Consider the following 7,556-nt stretch of genomic DNA (forward strand, 5'->3'; position numbering starts at 1 on the left):
AAAGGTCAGAGAAGAAACTGGATAGCCCACCCTTCTCCCAGACTTCATGCCAGGGGGTTTGACTCCTCCTTTCTTTCCATTTGCCCACTTGAAGCCCTCCCTTCTCTATTCACAAGCAGCGAGGAGGACATGTAGACAGACTTCTGAGAACCAGAAGTCCACACGTATTGGGTATGTGAAGGGGTCCTAGGGCCTTCAGATTCCTCTAACATCAGACTCCCAAGGATGCCCTCCCCCAGCCACGCTGTATGCAGATGGTCCATCTGATGAGCAACAATGTCCAGGACTAGGCTCAGTGACAAATCCGCTCTGTCATTTCCCTCTGTAGAGACACAAGGTGAGGAGGGGTCAGTCTGAATTCATCTTGCCAGATAGTCACTTCCCAAACCATAGGACCCAACCATTCTTCTGTTTGAGCCTGGCCCCTCCCACCCTGGACCCCAGCTGTAGCCCGAAGACTGGATTCACTGTAGCATGGAATCCATTGTCGAACGAATTGCTTCCCCTAACGTATTCACTTGGCTATTTGAATTCTGTATAGTAGGCAGCCTTTGGATCTGAAAACTCCCAAAAGCTAGCCTTGGCAGGGGAGGCAATGGAGTTTTGGCCTCACCAGTGGCTCCAGCTCCCGCTGGTCTACCAGGCTGAACTCTCGAATGAAGTAGTAGAAGTGCTTGTAGCAGGTGTTGACGTGTGCTTCTGCCCCCATGCTAAGGATGCTGTCGAAGTGGTGGATATAGACATGGACAAATACTCGGAAGAGATGGGTCAGGATCTTGGTACAGACCTGCTGGAAGTTCTTGGGGAAGGGAACTCCTAGAGGCCAGAGAGGGACAGAAAGAGGGATCAACATCCTACTGACAAAATTTTGCCAACCCTCCCCACACAGACAGCTTTTGCTATTTTTTTTTCTCCCCAGTACATATCTCAGCACATTTGTCCTGGAGAGAGAGAAAAACAGAGAGGAGGACGGGGAGCGTGAGCCAGAGACAGTCAGACAGACAGACATGTTTTGTTATCTCCCATGTTTTTTTTTTTCTCCCCAGTGCTGGGGACTGAATCCAGGACCTTCTGCTTGCTAGGCCATTCTAGACAAGTGCTGTGCCACTGAGCTCTATCCCCAGCCTCTCCCATAGTTTAGTTTTTAATGAAGCACAGATATGACTGTGCCTCCCTGCTGCTGAAATGTAAATCAGCTTCTAAGTTTTCCCATCATCTAAAGCAGGGCTTTCCACCTTTGTTGCTGGTGACTGATCAACCCTTCTCAGATCATGATGAAAGTTATGGCTCAAACTCTCCCCAGCAAGTTGTGTATCTGCAGGGATTCTCACATCACACCCTTGTATATAAATTCCAAGGAGGGCTGATTTGGGTCTGCAGGGCTGGGATTGTGGCTCAAGAGATACAGTGCTTGCCTAGCACCTGTGAGGCAATGGGTTCAATCCTCAACACCACACCAAAATAAAATAAAAACATTGTATCCACCTAAAACTAAAAAAAAATATTTAAAAAGTTTTGGGTCTGTTTTTAAAATCTTGTGTCTTCAGGACTAAGTCCTAACTTCCCAACATGGCATTGCACAAGGTCTTTCATAATCTGATTCTGACCTCTCTCTACAGCCTCATCTTGAATCCCTCCTCTTTTCAACATTCACACAGCAAGTCCCAGACTCCCAATGATTAAAATTACTAATTACTAGAACCAGTTCATATATTCCTCATTTTTTCAAATATGCATTAGCACAAAAAACCTTCTATCTGTGAGCCTGCCCCTAAGCTGGGTCTTTTGAACCTTAGGCCTCTAAATCCTTACAGTTTGGCTGATGGGTCTGATAACCATTCTAGATATGAAAAAATGGAGGTAGTGCTTAAAGATTAAGTCACTTGCCCATTGCCACATAATTATTAATTAGTACAGACTGGAGGCAGGATTCAAACCCTCTTTACACTACATGGCAGCAACCCTCAGAAGTAAATAATAAAGACCCTGCCCTTGGACCTGTGGAAAAGGTAGTTTGTGCACAGCCCCCTATGCTCCCTTATGCTCAGGGCAGAGGTCTTGTGGTTTACATCCTCTACTCCATTGTGGCAGAGTCATCCAGGGTTAAAGGTATGGATATCTGGGGGTATGGATATCTCACAAGCCCAAGGGTATAAAGCTGGAAGGGAACAGAGCCCAGATTCAGGTCTATACCTGGCTCATCCAGCCCCACAGTCCCCTTTCTCCCTCATTGCTCTTGGTGGGATTAAGCCTTCCAGGTTCAGCCCAGGCTCCTCACACTTATCCTTCCCATCAAGACATTGGGTCCTGGTCTCATAACACAAGACATGAACTCTGGTTCTGACTCTTTCCTAATTCAGTGCACTTTCCGTCTTGGCCTCAGTTTCCTCCTATGTAAAATGAAGGTACTATTGTTGGGCATGATAGTACAGGAAATGGCAGCCACTGGCTGGGGAGGAGCTGTGGGCATTGAATTGTGACTCAGTGCCAGGCTTTCCTCAGCATTCAGACTTCTCCCCTCTGGGCCTGACCACCCTGCCACACCCATCTCTGAGTCTTATAGCCTTAATAGAAATGAGCTTGAGGCTGGGTGGGAGCAGGAGCCCAGGATATAGGTGGGGCTGCTGTGATGCACACACTGTCATGCCTGCTCAGCCCCTGGGTGAGGAAGCAGAGCCAGGGTGACATCACTCATCTCCCTCACCGCCCTCACTGCCCAGGCTGCACAGTTGAGATAAGAAAATACCTACCGCACAAGGGAAAATTCTGCCCTCAGAGCCTTGGTCTACAGTAAAGATATCATCTAGGTTCATCCAAGATTCAATCTCTTCTCTTTCCTGGGGCCAGGAATCAGAGGGAACTCCCAGAGGATGGAGTAAGATCAGCCCAAGAAGGCAAACCTATTACAAATAACTTGGGGCACCTGTTCTGGAAGGTTCTGGGAATCATGGTCTTGCTGGCATGGTCTCTGGTGGGGCACTCATGCTTGGGTCAAGAGCCCCCAAAGGGAATCAGACAGTCCTAGTTAAATAGCTGGCTTGAGCATACTGTCATCAACCTCTTCTTGTATGATAGCAGAATGAAAGTAACCTACCCTCCAAAATTGCTATATGAAACTAAATGCCTCAGCTATGGATTGGGCTCCTGGGGGCTCCCTCCCTTCCTGGCTCTGCTGACCCTCCAACCAGGTGGTGCTCACCAACACGTGTGGGAAAGACATCCTCATCATTGATGAGGCCCTCGATCCAGTCCATGAGTAATGCCATATAGCGTGGCGCGGAGAGCTTGGCCGGCCACCGGTACTGGTGCTCGTCCTGCCAGCGGTATTCGTATTGGGGCCCGCCGGCCATAACCGGGCAGTTGGACTCACTGCAGCGCTCCGCCATGGTGCCATAGATGAGGTTGATGCGGTTGAAGAAGTCCACCATGTGCACAGCGATCCAGTCATCGATGTTCTAGCCAGGAGGCAGCCTCACCACACTGCGCAGGTCCAGGCCCGACTTGAGTGATGCCTGTGCCTTCTTATAAAGCTCGAAGCGCTGTGTGCCTGGCTCAAAGCGCTTTCACGGCCGGAACATCTTGTCCTTGGCATACACCTGCTTCAGGCAGAGAGCCATGGCTAGGCTTGGTAGGGCCAGGTGTCCAGGGGCAGGGATCTGAGGATGCTCTGCCAAGCACAAGGGCGGGGGTCGGTGGTCAGGGCCTTTTCAAATGGGCTCTGACTTCTCAACACAATATTTGGGTCTCACCTCTCAGCCTGAGATCTGCTCCCTCCACCTGGAATGGAAATCCTCATCCTCCAGGCCTAGGGCCCCACCCCTTTCCAGGCTACCTTGTTCTCCTTCTAGTACCCACATGCACCTCTTATCTTGTTTTGTTTCCTCTGCATCTCATAGTGGGCTGGGTCTGGGCTCCAAAGATAGAGACAACTGAAGGCTCAACAGGAGACAGGGCCCTAGAAGAGATGACTGACCTCTGGGAGCCCCACCTGTTTAATGTGGGAGAGCCTAGCTGCATTGTGCTGTGGACAGAGGGAGGGCCCTGGCCTCCGCTTCCTCTGGGATAGTTTATCCGGCCACCGGGGATTCCCAGGGAGCAGGAGGGACTTTTCTACCAAAAATGTCCTTTCCTTTTTCTTTACTGTGAAATAGGAAAGGGCCCTCATGTGGCCAGCTGGGTGGCCTTTGAGTGTGGCCACAGGCACTGGAGGAGGGGGAGGGTGGCCAGCCTATAAGAGCACTGTTTCCTCTGACAATGGCTGGAGGTTCTTCCTTTCAAGCCAGCCTCCTCCTGATCAAGTCTCTTGGGCCTTCCCCCTGCACCTGAAACACTGTAAACATTTCTACCACATCTACTGCACCTGACACTGGAGGGTAGGAGAGTGCAGTCAGATTTACCCAGCTGAGCCCATCTAGAGTTCAGACATGCAATGCTTTTTTCCATTGCCCCCTACAATGAAAGTATCCCAGACACAGAATAGACTTGGGAGAGAGGCAGAAATCAGCTCCAGACAAAGATGCAAGAGTGCTGGGTTCACCACTGGATTGCTCAGAGACACCTGTAGCACCATAGATTTAACCCATTCAATTCCTGTGTCACTTTGATACAGCCAGATTTTTGAGCATCTGAGGGCATCATCTCATCTCCCCTGTGAGTGTGTGAGCTATTGGGAAATGCAGACTGAGATACCTGCTGAGACTGGAACTTAGCCACAAACTGAGCACTGACCCTGGCCCCAGACTGAGCACTAAGGCCAAGTATAAGCTAATCAGTGAGCTTGGGCTCCAGGCTGAAGCTGGAGGGCTCTGACTTGGCCTTGACCCTGGTCAGTCTGAGCCCTAACTCTAGGCCCACAATGAAGCTTGAATACAGTCAAAGACAAAGCCTGGTCTTGAATTCAGAGTGACTGAGTGACATTGGAGCATTTTCCTTTCTCACATATCTGGTAATTGTTGGGACAAGACTGAGGAAGGGAGGGTGGGAAAAGGTGACAACTGTTTGTAGCTAAAGGCATGCCACATATGGGCAACAAATCAGACTAATGGAGGAGAAGTTGGAACAAGGGTCCTTCCTTATACCCATAAAAGGCAGGCCAGGATGGTTACTACAGGCAATTTGGAGAGGCCTCCCAGCAGGCTTTTGCCCTCTGGGAAAAAAACCTTGAACATGTGGAAGTTCCTCTCATCCATCATGACCCATTAATTTCTTCCTGAAGAAGTGCCAGGACCTGAGCTTCTTTTCTCATCTCGTTTTCAGGTACTAGGAAATGAATACAGATCCTTGCACATGCTGGGCAGCATTCTACCACTGTACTACATCCCCAGTCCAGCACCTGAGCTTCCTGAAGCAAAGAAGAGGAGGTATCTAGGCTTTAGTTTTCATCTCCATTTCAAACTCTGTTTGGGGTAGGTGCTTCCAGAATCACTCACACACACTGCCATTAGGTGGGGGTTCCTGGGTGCTCTGCTTTTACATGGCCCCTTTTACTGAGAGTTATAGACATCCTGGCATTCAACTCCATACCCTACCTCTCTAGCCCCACCTTCCTCTTCCCTACACAAACTACTTTGCTTCTTCCTGATGTCTGAACACACCTCCCATTCTACGGTCTGTGTGTTTTCTCCAGCTGCACCCTGCCTGACCATACTCCACCAAGTTGGATGCCACCTCCTCCTGCAGCCTCCCTCTAAAGAGCTTGATCTCCTCTTTGTATGGAGATGTCTCTTTGGCCATTCTCTCTCCACTCCATGCCTAGCCTAATTCAGGGGCTGGCACAAAACTGGTGCTCAGTTTTTAAGGGAGTTTTAGTATTAAAATAGCCCTGAGAAGTCAACTGGCCCAACCCACTTGTAAAGATAGGGAAACTGAGGTCCAGAAAGGAGACTTGAGGACACTGCATTCATATAACAAGTTATAGGCAGAACTGGGAATTGGGATAAAGAGGGATTCAGCCCATGACAAGGAGCAAAAGACCATTTTCCTGCACTGGCTGGTCACTGGCCTGGTGGAGACAAGGATAGAGAGTGGGGTTAAGGGAGAGGGGCAACATCTTCCCCCACTAATCAGACCAACCTATTTCTTTCCCCCACAACACACTGACAATACCCTTGGCAACTTGGTTGTCCTGACAAGGAAGCTAAAGTCCAGCCTACCTGCTGTAGAATTTCAAGGCCTTGGACTTTTACTAGGAAAATGTAAGCTGAGGGTCAGTGCAGGACAGGTACCCTTTTATCCGGGACCCTTATGGGTCTTTACTCTCCACCCTGCTCTCCCTGAACCACTACCCATTCTCCCTCTTAGTCGCTATTTCTTAATGCTGGGCAAATGGCCAGCGGCTTGCTCACTCTTGGATGTGCATCTAGACTCCCAAATAAAGACCACAGGGTAACCCTGCCTGTTTTCTGACATTTAGCCCCCTGCCGGGGCCACACCCACCCCTCCTTGAACCTGGCCAGGGAACTCAGTCAAAGGATAGTTCCAGAGTGAATTAAGAATCCAGCACCTGGGGGCCCCTGCAGGACAGATATCCAAGAGAAAATAAAGTCGAATTCTCCACACTCTCCTGGCAGCGCTCGGCCAGCCTGCCCACCCCAGTCCCCCCTGGACCTTCTAAGAACCTCTCCCCTCTCACCAGCTGCCAGGGCAAGCAGGTTGTGGGACCCAGAGGAGCCAGCCTGACATTTCCGCTCCCGAGGACACGCCCCCCCCCCCAACCACCGCCACCCCAAACCCGGACTTTCGCTACTCTGAGCCTTGGCCTCGAGTTGACTGTGGTCACCCCGCTTTTAGGCCAGAGTCTTCTCCGGACCGTACCATGCCGGGACCGTGGAAGAAATGAAAGTGGAAGTAAAGCAGGGACCCTGGGGCGCGGGCTCTCACTCAAGGGGTCCGCCACGATGGGAAAGCTCTTCCTTGGGCTGTGGTCACATGCCAGCGCGCTGGGTCGCCCTCCTGTGGGTCCTTCTGCTCCACAGCTCCCCTCGCCTGCCTGCCTGCCCTGCTCCGCTGTGGCCGACCTCCTGCCCACAGGGCGACGCCAGCTCGGCCCCGGGCCCAGCCACGCCGCGGCCACGGGGCGGGGAGGGGCGGGGACAGGGACTCCCCTACCCCAATACACAACACTTCACTTGTGCTTTTTCGGAAAGCCCATATCAGGCTCCCAGCTTCCCGCTGAGCGAGGCACTAACTGAGGGGTCTGTCCTCTGGGGGTCTTCTTGGCCCTTTAGACTGTAATGTGGACATGTCCAGCTTCCTTTTTGGAGCAAACAAAAGGGCTGCTAGATAAATAGTGGTTTCCTTGCCTTCCTGGAATCTTTGGTGCCTCACTTGTCCCTGAAATCAATAAGAGATCCTGTCTGCCCTATCCACAGGGAGCAGGCGCTGAAAATCCACTCCAGTGAATGAATGAATGAATGAATGAATGAATGAATGTCGTCTGTCTTGGAACTCATGAAGTGAACATCTCCTGAGAGGACCGACCCCCAACTAGTGCTCAAATCAACAGACTTCACCTTTCCCATCAGGGCATGGGGTATAGGGTGGCTTCCTCTGGCTGA

At 50.9% G+C, this 7,556-nt stretch overlaps 1 pseudogene; it reads right to left on the reverse strand.

The window, feature by feature from the left end:
• Positions 1-210: 210 nt before the first annotated feature.
• On the reverse strand, positions 211-3,617 carry LOC143389819 (MOB kinase activator 3C-like; annotated as a pseudogene).
• Between the last annotated feature and the right edge of the window lie 3,939 nt (positions 3,618-7,556).

This window comes from Callospermophilus lateralis, unplaced genomic scaffold (genome assembly GCF_048772815.1).
Source record: "Callospermophilus lateralis isolate mCalLat2 unplaced genomic scaffold, mCalLat2.hap1 Scaffold_805, whole genome shotgun sequence".
Classification (NCBI taxonomy): domain Eukaryota; kingdom Metazoa; phylum Chordata; class Mammalia; order Rodentia; family Sciuridae; genus Callospermophilus; species Callospermophilus lateralis.